General features: G+C 55.4%; 1 long non-coding RNA gene across 1 annotated transcript; it reads right to left on the reverse strand.

Annotated features, from left to right (window-relative positions):
- Nucleotides 1-2,886: 2,886 nt before the first annotated feature.
- Nucleotides 2,887-4,091, reverse strand: LOC136371495 (uncharacterized). The gene is made up of 3 exons (XR_010745352.1): nt 3,952-4,091; nt 3,602-3,742; nt 2,887-3,424 (listed from the first exon to the last, which is right to left on the reverse strand). It is a non-coding gene; the product is annotated as an uncharacterized lncRNA (long non-coding RNA).
- Nucleotides 4,092-11,495: the final 7,404 nt, after the last annotated feature.

Below are 11,495 nucleotides of genomic sequence, written 5' to 3' on the forward strand. Positions count from 1 at the left end.
GGGTCCCCGTCCCCTCCCATGGGGCTGGTGCCGCTTCCAGCGACCTCTGCCCAGGGAGAGCTCCGCGGCTGCCGGCAGCCGGCCGGGAACCCCAGCATTTGGCCGAGGAAGCGGCAGGTGCACGGCCACATTAAAACCTCTTCCAGCCGAGCTGGGTGATGAGAGAACCCCTGGGGGACACCCAGCGGGGCTCCACAGACACCTGCGGCACCCAGGACAGTCACTCCAGCCTGGGGAAGGCCGGGCGAGCAGGAGGCTGGGGGCACCCGCACCCGGGAGCGGCTGGAGCCGCTGATGGCGCGCACAGAACGCCCGGCTCATGACACCGACGGCCCCGGGGGGTTCCGGCACGGGGGTGGCCGCTGCCCGCCGGCCCCGCAGGATGCTCGGCGGCGGGACTGCGCCCACACTGCGCCCTGCACCCCACCGCACCCCACACCGCACCGCACCCTGCACCCCACCGCACCGCACCCTGTCCCGCACCGCCGCCATCACCACCGGGGGGCGAGCGCGACCCAGCCCGGGGACTCCGCATCCCCCGGGGGGACTCCGCACCGCCAACCCCGGGCACAGCCCCGGCCCCGGGCACCGCCAGCCCCCGGCCCCGGGCACCGCCAGCCCCCGGCACCGCCAGCCCCCGGCCCCGGGCACCGCCAGCCCCCGGCCCCGGGCACCGACAGCCCCCGGCCCCCGGCACGGCACCGCTCCCTTCCCAGCGCTGTGGACACGGCCCCAGGCGGAGCCGCCCCCGTTACGGCGCTTCCCAGGGAAACCGGCGCCCGCCTCCCCTCGCTCCCCGGCCGGCGCAGGAGCGGAGCTGCCCGGCTCGGCCGCCGCCCGGCCCCGCCCGCACTCACCGCCGTCTGCCCGCGTCTGTCGGTGCGCGCCGCGGCCCCGCCTTTATAACCGAGGGCGGGGCGGGGCCCGCTCCAGTCCCGGCGCCGCCCGGGATTTCCCCCCGGACCGCCCCCGCCGCCGCCGGTCCGGGACTGCCCGTGCCCGCTCACCCACCCCCGCCCCTTCCTCTCCCAGCCCGGTTCCGGTCCCGGAATGTGCGCGGGGCTGGGGTGACCCGGGCGCGCCAGGGCCATGGGCACCGGGAGCCCGTCCTGGGAAGGGCGGGTCCTGTGTCAGGGGCTACAGGGACCCCCCGTCCTTGGGGAGGGCAGGGCCGCCCCTATGGCAGGGGATGGAGGGACCCCCATCAGGGAATAGGGGAAGCCTTTCCTAGGTGGGTGCGGGGACCCGGCATCGGGGAGCAGAGGGAAACCTCAGCCGGGACATACAGGGCCCTCCGTGCTGGGAGGTGCAGGGATCATCACCCGTCCGGGAATACAGGGACTCCCCCATGAGGAAATTCAGAGACCCCCTTCCGACAGGGGACAGGGAGACGCCCCATGAGGGATGCAGAGACCTCCTTGTTAGAGGACGCAAGGAGCCCCCGGCAATGGATACAGAGGTGCCACATTCCAGCCGGGGGATGCAGGAGCTCAGCCGGCCCGAAGGGGTCCCGTCCCCCTCAGGCTGTCCCACCCAGGCTGCCACTGTAAGAAGGAGACCGATGGTTAAAGAAGGGGTGGCTCAGCCCCTCGAGGTGCAACCTGAGAACCACACGGTGATGATGCCTCCCTGGCCCCCACGCACTGCCCAACCCATCCCGGGCTGCCCCCGGCCTCTCCAATGGATTGTCTATCCCCAGGTCTGGCTCTGCTCCACCAGCTGAACCCCAGCACCCGCTGTGGGTGGAAAAGTGTTTGGAGTAGGATCTGCTGCTCTGAGTCCCGCAGATGTCCAGGCAGGGATGAGGAGGAGGAACAAGTCTGTGCATGTCCTGCAGGAACCTGTGGCGAAGATTTGAGGGGATTTGTGGCTTAGCTGGAAAATGCATCCAAGCCCATAGGCAGGAAAGGTGTGAAGCCAGGGCAGCTTCTGCTGGGGTTACTCTGCGGGGCTGGAGGCCACCTGCCCTGATCACTGATGTCTGTGGGTCCATGCTGCCCTGCAGGGAGAAGGGAAGGGGATGGATGTCCTTGGAGCCAGCCTGGCGGGGCACAGGGGCCGTGTCCTGCAGCCCCTCCCAGCCCAGACAGTGACAAACACAACCTGCTCCCGTGGGCACAAGGAGGTGACAGGCACAATGCCGAGTGACAAAGGCCGCGTTAAAGTGATCCCTTGGGAATGCCGGCTCTCCTCAAAAGCCCCTGGAGGCAGCAGGTGCTGGGGTGCTGAGAGAGGACCCTTGGTGTGCAGACCATTCCTGCTTTTTCCATCTGGACCAGTAGCTTCTCACTGGCCAGAGCAGCTGGAAAATATGTTTGGGCATGTTTGGCTGGAGGCTGCAGCAGGAGGATTTTGCAATCACTCGTCTTCATTCTGTGGAGCTGGGCTGTGCCAAGGCGCTGGGATTCCTATCAGCGGTGGCTGCTCAGCCCCGTGGCTGCTTCTAGACAGGCACAGTGGGATAGACAGGAAAGGTGAAAGGGGCATGGGGAATGGGAAATCATCCTAAATTCATGCTACACACTCCTGAAAATCCATCCTGGAAAGCTGCAGTCTGGACTTAAAGGCTCCAAAATTCAGCCTGTCTTTCTGTTTGTAACAGGCAGGGAGAGGAGGGGGCAAGTTGGGACAGGGCAGCTGTCATTGGTTTTTCCATCTGGGAATGATTTCTGCTCCTGGGTGCAAGGAGCCTTTAGAGCCTCGCTGCAGAGGTAGCTGTGGCGCTGGGTGGTGGTTTATCATTTCATGCCAAGCTCTGGCTCTGCTCCAGCTGCAGGTGTGGGTTTGCTCCCTCTGGATGTGAGGGATGCAATCTGCCATAGCACCCGGGTCAGTGCAGCTCCAGTGCCACTTGTGACTCTGGGATGAAGCAGCATTTACCTGAGGATGCTCCCTGCTTAGAACACAACCCTTTTTTCCATAGAAGGCCCCCTCCCTCCTGCCCGCCCAGTGCACAGAAGGAAATGGGAACATCAAACCTGCAGCTTTTTGAAGTGGCAGAAGAAGGAGCTTGTGCAACCCAGATTGGCCCCACAGCCACTGATGCAAGAGTGAGGGATTCAAAAAGTGAGGTAACCGACCAGCCTGACTGCTGGGAACATCCCACTTACACCAGGGATCCGTCCCAGGACTAAACCAGTGAGAAAATCAATCAGACGTAGATTCTCCTTTAGGAAAGAAACTCTGTAGTTCTCTCAGTGATTTTTGGGTGGGGTGAGGGCTCACTCCCCACACCCTGGGATGGAGGGGTACGGGCAGGTTTCTGCCTCACTCTCGCTTCCCTTCCTCCGGGAGAGGGGAGCTCCAGCCCGCCGGCATGGGAGGAGACCTCAGCCAAGTGGGTTGTTGGAAATGGGAAGTGGGGAGAGGGACGGCGTCAGGGTCTGGGTCAGGAAGTCCATGGGCACGTCTGCAGTGGCATTAACTGAGAAAAAAGGGGAGGGGGGTGGGGGGAAAGTGATTAAGAAGGCGATACATGAACTAAAATAGAAAATCCCAAAGGTGATTCATGGTGTTTGATCCCACAAGAGGAGGAGGAGGGCAGATACAGGACTGGGGACCAGGATCAGCGCCGAGGGCTGATGGGCCATTTCCTTCTCACCATTTATAGCCATAGTGTGGGATCTGTCACCTCCCCTGTTCCAGGCTCCCTCTCCCCAAGGGTCCCAAACCCCCACCCGGGATGGGTGTGGTCGTGGGAGAATCCGTGTTTATAATTTCCTTGAATAACCCGTCCCAGTGCCTGGAAGCAAAAGGAATATATTAAACCACTGCATATTTTACAGCCTTCAAAGGAACCTCCTTCCAAACAGCGGGGGCACCCAAATACTGAGCAGCCTCAGGCAGGCGGCCCTCGGGAGCATTTCATTCCCAGGGGATCTCCCCAGGTGGGTCCCGCAGAAGCCGAAGGGAGTGGAAGGCTCTGCAGACACGGAAGCAAACATTACTCACGGCAGGCAGAGCTGGAGTGTGACTCAGCCCATCCTCGGCACATCCAGGGATCCGTCAGGGAACGTGCCTGGGCACATCGCTCCTGACTCCGAGTCTCATCTCTGTCCCGTGTCCTCCTCTGACTCGGGAAGCAGCACCCCCAAAAGCCACGGGGACACGGGTGCGGGTTCCAGCGTGGAGCAGGGAATGGTTTAGGTCGGCTGGAGGAATCTGGGCTGGAATGCTCCAGCCTTGGATAGGATGGAGAATGGGGAAATGTGGCTCCATGGAACTGTGATTACAGGAGTAACACACGGAGGTCCACTCCGGGCCCATCAGGACTGTTTTAAATGCACACAAATTCCTGTGTGTAGGGATTTTACATGGGTTTGAGATTTAGTGGTCAAAGGACCGTGTGAAGAGGGGTTTTTTTAGGCAGGGAAGTAGTATACCTGTTAGATGAACCAGCATTGAGAGAAAAACAACCAGTATTTGGGCAGATGAGCATCCCTCAGGTCTTTTGGAATGGAAATGGCAGAGATCAGGGCACACTTACTTTTCAAGGTGAGATAAACATAAATTCTGCAAAAAGGTGAATATCAATCCAGGGAAGCACCTTGAAAATGGGGGGAACCAACACAGGACCTCTGGCCCAGCATGGAGAGGAGAGATGAGCACATGGGGTTGGGGTTGAGTCCTGCAGAATACACCGTCCTACACCCTAAAAGTCCAGCCAGGGCTGTGTCCCACTCCATTTGGCACAGAGGTGATTTTTTTTTCCCTCCTCAAACATCTTTTATTTGCCAGAACATCCCAGGCAGGTGGAAATTGCTCAATTCAGGACAACAGATTGCCAGTGACAAAGTCCTGAGTATTCCAGCACTAAAAACCCTCTTCAGCAAGATTCAAATCACCAAGAGGTTTTTCTCTGTGTGTTTTTTTTTATTATCTCTGCTAACAAGCTTTTTTCTTTTAAGTGGGAATCGTGAAGGCTCTTAATGAAACCCTCACGCTCCAGCAGAAGTCTAAATGAACCCAGTGTTCGGCTGGAGGGCGTTTATATCCCAGCGAAGCCTGTTTTCCCATCAGCTCTTTGAAGTGCCCAATTAAGTGATTTTATACTAATAGGATTTTCCCAGGAAAGAAAGACAAGAATGACAAAACGCTGAATGCTTGATTAACTCTGCCCCTAAAAGAACTCGGATCGTGTTAATTGACTGTTCCCCTGCCATATCCAGCCCTTGTTTGCCCCATTTATGAAGGCATTTTGATGAGACACCAGACTCAGCAGAGTGGAAATAGAGTCCCACCAAGCACAAATAGGGGATGAGACAGTCCTAAAACAAGGCCTTTGCTTACTGGAAATATTCCTGGATGCGGGAGCCGGGCTATGAATTGGTCGCTTCATTCAGCCCCTCACTCATTTTCATCCAAGATTGTTTTTAGCCCCATTCATAGTCATTAACGTAATTGCTTCACTGACTTTCCATGAGCAGCTTGGAAGCTTTGTGGGGTTTTTTTGCTGGCAGCAAAGGCCTCATTGTTCCGTGTACGGCCGGGCGGCTGCAGTACCTGGCTCCAAACCCTGCACCCGGCTGTCCCTTTATTCCCTTGCTGCTCCACCTCATTGCCCACGGCCCCGGAGCGCGGCAGGACGGGGCAGACGCCCGGAGGGGACACAGAAACCCCGCTGGGAACCGAGGCGGGCGGCTCCAGCCTCTTGCAGAGCTTCCTGCAGGGAATCGGGTCCATCCAAAACGCCCACTGGGGGTTGTTTAGCAGCCAGCAGCTCCCCACGGGCATCTCAGTGAGGGCAGAGGGAGGAACAGCAGGACCTTACCCAGCAGGATAAGCAGGTAGAGGGAGTGTGGGGCAGGATTGCTCCTGTCCATGCAGCTCACAGGTGCCCAGCCCTCGGTGCAGCTCAGCTCAGGGGAGCTGTCAATGGATGAAACTTCTTCCCAACGCACAGCACGTGTGGCACGGTGCTGCTGCTGAGGGATTTGTTGCTCTCCAAGCTGTGGGATGGTTTGAAATCCATTGGGAGCTCGATCTGGCCCTTTATAGCCGAGAGAAGGAGGTGAGAATGGGAAGCTCTCACTAAGCACTTCCACTGAAACAACCCCGATTCCATGGGGCACCCTCTGCCTGGAGCACCCAGACACCAGGATGGGGCATCTCCACTCTCAGATGCCGGGAGTTTGGGGCTGTCCCACACAAACTTGGGCTCTGGGACGTGCATGCTGGCCCGCTTGCCCATCCCAACAGCCGCTGGCTCAGCGTGTGTCACCATCTCCTGGGATCTCCAGTCACACCTTTCGGGAATGCCCCACTCCAGCACAGCAGCGTGATTCACTTTGCCCTTCTGCTGGGGGGCGAGGAGTGGGGCTGGGCGTGGGCAGAGCCAGGGGCAGGCAGCCCCCGAACATGTCATGAAATGGGATCTGTAGGAGGGCAGGACCAGGACCCAGACCACTGACAGACAGACGGACAGACAGAGCTCTGCCTTGCGCGGTGACTCGTGCACAGCCCCGGGCGGAGCAGAGGTAATGGGAGGAGACAGCTGAGATGGCAATAAAGGCAGGGGTGATGATATGGCAGCCACCACCTTGACGCCAGGGTAAGGGTCGATTGCACTTTCCCTCCTACATGTCACAGTCAGGCAGAGCAGGATTTCCGGGCGTGGGGATGGAGGAGCAGCTTTCACTCCACAGGCCCCGAGCTGGGCCATGGTAGTGGACATGCTCCACACACTAGAGGGGCTCTGCCCAGATCCACAGAGATTAAAGTCGGGGAGTTCCAGGTGCCAAAATAAAACCTTTTCTCTTTCAGTTTCAGAAAAAAAAAATTTTGGTGGAACTTAGAGCTGTGGTCAGCAGTGCCACAGAGGCTGGAAACAGGGTTTAAAACGTTCTGTACTTCACCCACCAGCAGCGATGCTGCACCAGAGCCCTTCCCAACCTCTCCACAAACCCCAGCTTTGCAGAACACTGATTTATAGATTATCAATTGTAAATCCACCAGGAGAGCAGGAGGGAGACAAAGGGAGAGGGATGCTGTAAATCTGGGAAGTGCTCCTGCCCCTGTGCTGGGCACTGCTGAGGCCACACCTCGAGTACTGTGTACAGTTTTGGGCCCCTCACAGTAAGAAAGACCTTGAGGGGCTGGAGCGTGCCCAGAGGAGGGAAACAGAGCTGGGGAAGGGTCTGGAGCACCAAGAGCAGCTGAGAGACCTGGGAGGGCTCAGCCTGGAGAAAAGGAGGTTCAGGGGGGACCTTCTGGCTCTGCACAACTGCCTGACAGGAGGGGGCAGCCAGAAGGGATTCAGGTTCTGCTGCCAGGGAACAGGGACAGGATGAAATGGCCTCAAACTGCACCAGAAGTTTAGGTTGCATATTAGCAAAAATTCCTTTACCAGAAGTGTTGTCAAGCACAGGCACAGGCTGTCCAGGGCAGTGGCAGAGTCACCATCCCTGCAAGTATTTTAAAAAAAGTGTAGATGTGGCACCTAGGGATATGGGTTAGTGCTGGACCTGCCAGTGCTTGGAAACAGTTGGACTCTGTGATCTCAGAGGGCTTTTCCAACCTAAATGATTTCATGATTCTATGAAACATGAAATAATGGAAGTGTCTGTAGATCAGAAAGTACCCCACGGCTCCCTGTCAAACATTCCCTGCACAGGGGAACTCCTGACTCCAAATCTGGCGGAGTTTCACGCACGAGTTTCTGAGCGGCACGTGTCAGCCAGGCAGCTGCAAGGACAACTTGGCAGGAGTGGCACCAACCACACCTGGAGCTTATCTCCCCAGCTGGGGCAACCTCCTCCCACAAAGTTTATAGTACAAGTGCATGAAAAGCTGATCAATTCAGCACCAGGAAGAGCAGCACTCAGCGCAGGAGGTGTAATAACACCAGTGTTGGGCAGAAATCCTTCCCTACGATGAGGCTGAGGCCCCAAGCCCAGAGAAGCTGTGGCTGCTCCAGCCTTGGAAGTGTCCAAGGCTAGGTTGGATGGGGTTTGGAGCAACCTGGGATAGTGGAAGGTGTTCCTGCTCATGGCAGGGCATGGAACTAAATGAGTCTTAAGGTTTCTCCCAACCCAAACCAGTCTGGGATTCCGTGAAACACTGACTGGAAACACTGTATCAAACACTGACAGCAAACCCTCCGTCAGCAGGGAGGGCTGGGACAGCGCCGGGGCTTCCTGCTGAGTATTTTTGAATATTCATGTTCTAATATTTGTGTACTAAGCAGCCTCTGCCCATGAGGAGATAATGGCTCTCTCACAGCTGGCAGGGGTGATCTTCCCAAGTGACAGCCCGGGTGAGACAGTGCCCCACCCTGATACCACTGCTGCACCCCGATAGCGGGTCCCGACCGAGCGCTGGGGCTGCCCAGGGCTGTCACACACCTCGGGCTGTTCTGGGGCTGGCATCAGGCAGGGGCACATCACAACCTCTGTGTTATCCAGCAAAATGCCCAGGAAAAACAGTGTGACTGTAGCACGGGGAATCTCCTCACAGTCAGGGAGGTTGTGGAGTGACAGCGCTGGGCATGGTGAAAGGATCCAGATGGGATGGACATACACTTCCCTTTCCCAAGTGGGATCACTCCCACAGAAAATCTGACGGCTAAAATGACCTAGAGTACCAAGCAGAAACACCACTCGAATCAATGTGAAGATCTGTTCAACTCCAAATTATGTCAGCCACTAAATTATTAAATAATTGCCAAATGAATCACTTGGGAACGAACATAGCGTTCCTCTTGCATGTCTATTTTATATTTGTCTGGATCCCATGTTTATTTTAGTCCCCAGCCGTGTTTGCTTGAAAGGCATTAACAGAGGAACTCATGGCCATGCCCTAGTGAAACTGCAGAAACGAAAAAACAACCCCAGACAGCGATGGTGTTTCGAGGAAGTCAGAACACTTCTCATGTGAGAGCCTGGAGTAAGGCTTCAGCTTGCTTCCAGCAAGCCCCTGACTGGTTAATGCAAAGCATGGCCAAGCAAACATTGGCTTTATTCTGCCTTTTTCTGGAGGCAGCTGCATTCCAGCAGCAGGGCAGTGGGGAGCCGCCTCTTTACGGCAGGTCCCGGCCTTGTGCCATCGCCCCATGCAGGAGTTAAGGTTGAACCGGAGCAACTGGAATTGCACTCCTGCCCTTCAGCCTTTTGTTTGCAAAAGGGGTTGATGCTCCAGTTTTTTCACCTTTTTTTTTTTTTTTTTTCCTTTCCCAGCCAAGAGACTCTGCACTACAACAACACCAGAGCAGGTTGATCTCAGGTGGTGAGTGTAGCTCAGGTTTTGGGACAGTATTTCTGGGGCAGGATTTGAACACGGGTACAGGGAGAGGGATTAAATCCAGCAGAAATAATTTTGTCCTGCATTCAGCCACTCTGAGGGTCTGTGTATCAGGAGACATTGAGGCAGCTCATGGTGATGAGATCATGGCATATGAAAGTAAAACTGGAAACTGAAAAGAGATGATAACAGCAGTAAAAAGCTGCAGAAGTGCTCGGGCACTGCTGGGGGAATAGTTGGACTCAATGTTAGAGGGCTTTTCCACCCTTAGTGATTCCATGATTGTATTAAGAAACACAAAACCCTGAAAACATCTATAGGTCAAAAAGTCCTTCCAGTGGTTCTGCTGGCAGAGCCCCACCAAAGCAGGAGGTTCAGAGGTGTGAGGTATAACCTGCCCCAGGCTGCTGCAGAAGATCCATGGGCACTGTGAGGTGTCTCTCTGGTTTCTCTGACTTCAAAAAAGAAGGAAATGCAAAGGCAGAGGATGAAATGCAAGGCTCTTCCAGCAGTAACACATTGCAGCTCCCACAATGAGGACAGAAGAGCAAAGCTCCAGAACCAGACTGGGTTTGGAGGATGAGGGAGGTAACACAGCACACCTGTCTGTCCAAGAGTGAAAAAGCTCTTCTATCACACAGTAACATCTGGCTCTGAACTTCTGCAGCTCTTTTCTGCTCTTAAATTTAATAGAGAACAAACCGGGAACTGCCAGGCTGCACCTCTGGACAGGGAATTGGCATAGGGAAGCAGCAATCCTTCCCAAGGCTCAGCTTTGAAATCGACACTAGGTATGATAAACACTGGCTCCCTTCAGTTTTCTGAACAGGGTCAGCTCCCAAAGGGTAAGGTACCTTACAACAGGGCGAATTTCAGTGGATCAAACAAAAACTGATCTATTTTTCAAGGGATTTTGTTTCTTGCTTTTCTAACATTATCTATCAGCCTTCCTGTTCTCCAGTTTTTGTCCCAACTAGCACATGTACATGGACATGTCATCCTGCACATGGAGGAGCTCAACCAGAAGCACTGTCAGTGTTTGGGATGATCACAGCTCCTCACCAAGCTCAACCCTGTCTGAAGGCCAGCAGAACAAATCCCAACAAAAGCAAGGACATCCTTAACCTCTCCACTTTGTAAGTGCAAGGCACATTCTTAACATGATCTTTGGTTATAAACAAGGAGCAGCATGTACATAAAAAGAAAAAAAAAAAAACAAGATCCTTTTCTTTGCAAACCCATTTGCACACAATGCTCTCCCCAGGGAGAGTGTATGAAATAATTGGGATGTGCTCAGACACTGCTGAGGACCTCTGAGGATTAATCCCAGGATGCTTCTGCCTGAAGCAGGGGCAGTTAAACCTCTCCCTAAATTAGAAACACAGTGTAAATCATTACTGTCAGAACCATGAAACCAGGCCCTGAAACAATTTGGAAGGTGTCAGGCAGCAGCAACTGCTCCATCACTCCAGGGGTCTCCAGAGCAGGGCTGTGGCTGAGGTTCTGCCAAGGAGCCTTGGATACTGTCCCTCTGTCCTACTCTGGCAGGGACAAACAGCTTGCTGACTCTTCCTGGAGTCAGAATCTTTGGGGAGAGGCAAAGAGATGTCTCTGAGCCTTAGAACACCAACACTTCCTGGTACATTTAATTTGAGAGCAAACTTTTTAAACACAACACTCCCAGGCTGGTCACTCCCTCAGAAAGGAAGGGGACGCCTGAAATCCACAAATGCGCTGGTATATCAAAAATAGCTCTTGCTACTTATACAATGTGGGAAGGGCAGTGTTCATACATATTTACACATTTCCCATCTTTCTCTAGAAGCTGTTCACTGTGCTCCCCTTCAAACCTCCATCAGATTATATAAAACCAGCACGCTTCTGATCTAAGGGGCAACTTCTTCATTCAGCTGAAGAGTAAAGACGTCAGAAACCTGAAACTGAAATGCTTCCAGTTCCGCAAGACTCTGTTGTGTATGAAAACCACAACCTGCTTCCCACTGTCTCTGGCACTTCAGATTTCTCTCCCTGCAGTAGCTGAACTACTGAAGGCTCCTTGTTCCTGCAGGTAACCACAGGAGGAAGGTCTGTGCTGGCAGAGGCACCGCGAGCTGTGACCCTTGTGCACATGGGACCCTGCCAGAGCACGTAGGGGAAGGGAAGGGAAGCGATCAGGGCCCCGGGCAGCCCCTCGGCCCCGCCCGGAGCTGGGCTGCGGCGGCTGGAGGGCCAAGGGGCCGGCCCGGAGGAGCCGCGCT

The sequence above is a fragment of the Sylvia atricapilla genome, chromosome 25 (genome assembly GCF_009819655.1).
Source record: "Sylvia atricapilla isolate bSylAtr1 chromosome 25, bSylAtr1.pri, whole genome shotgun sequence".
Taxonomy (NCBI): domain Eukaryota; kingdom Metazoa; phylum Chordata; class Aves; order Passeriformes; family Sylviidae; genus Sylvia; species Sylvia atricapilla.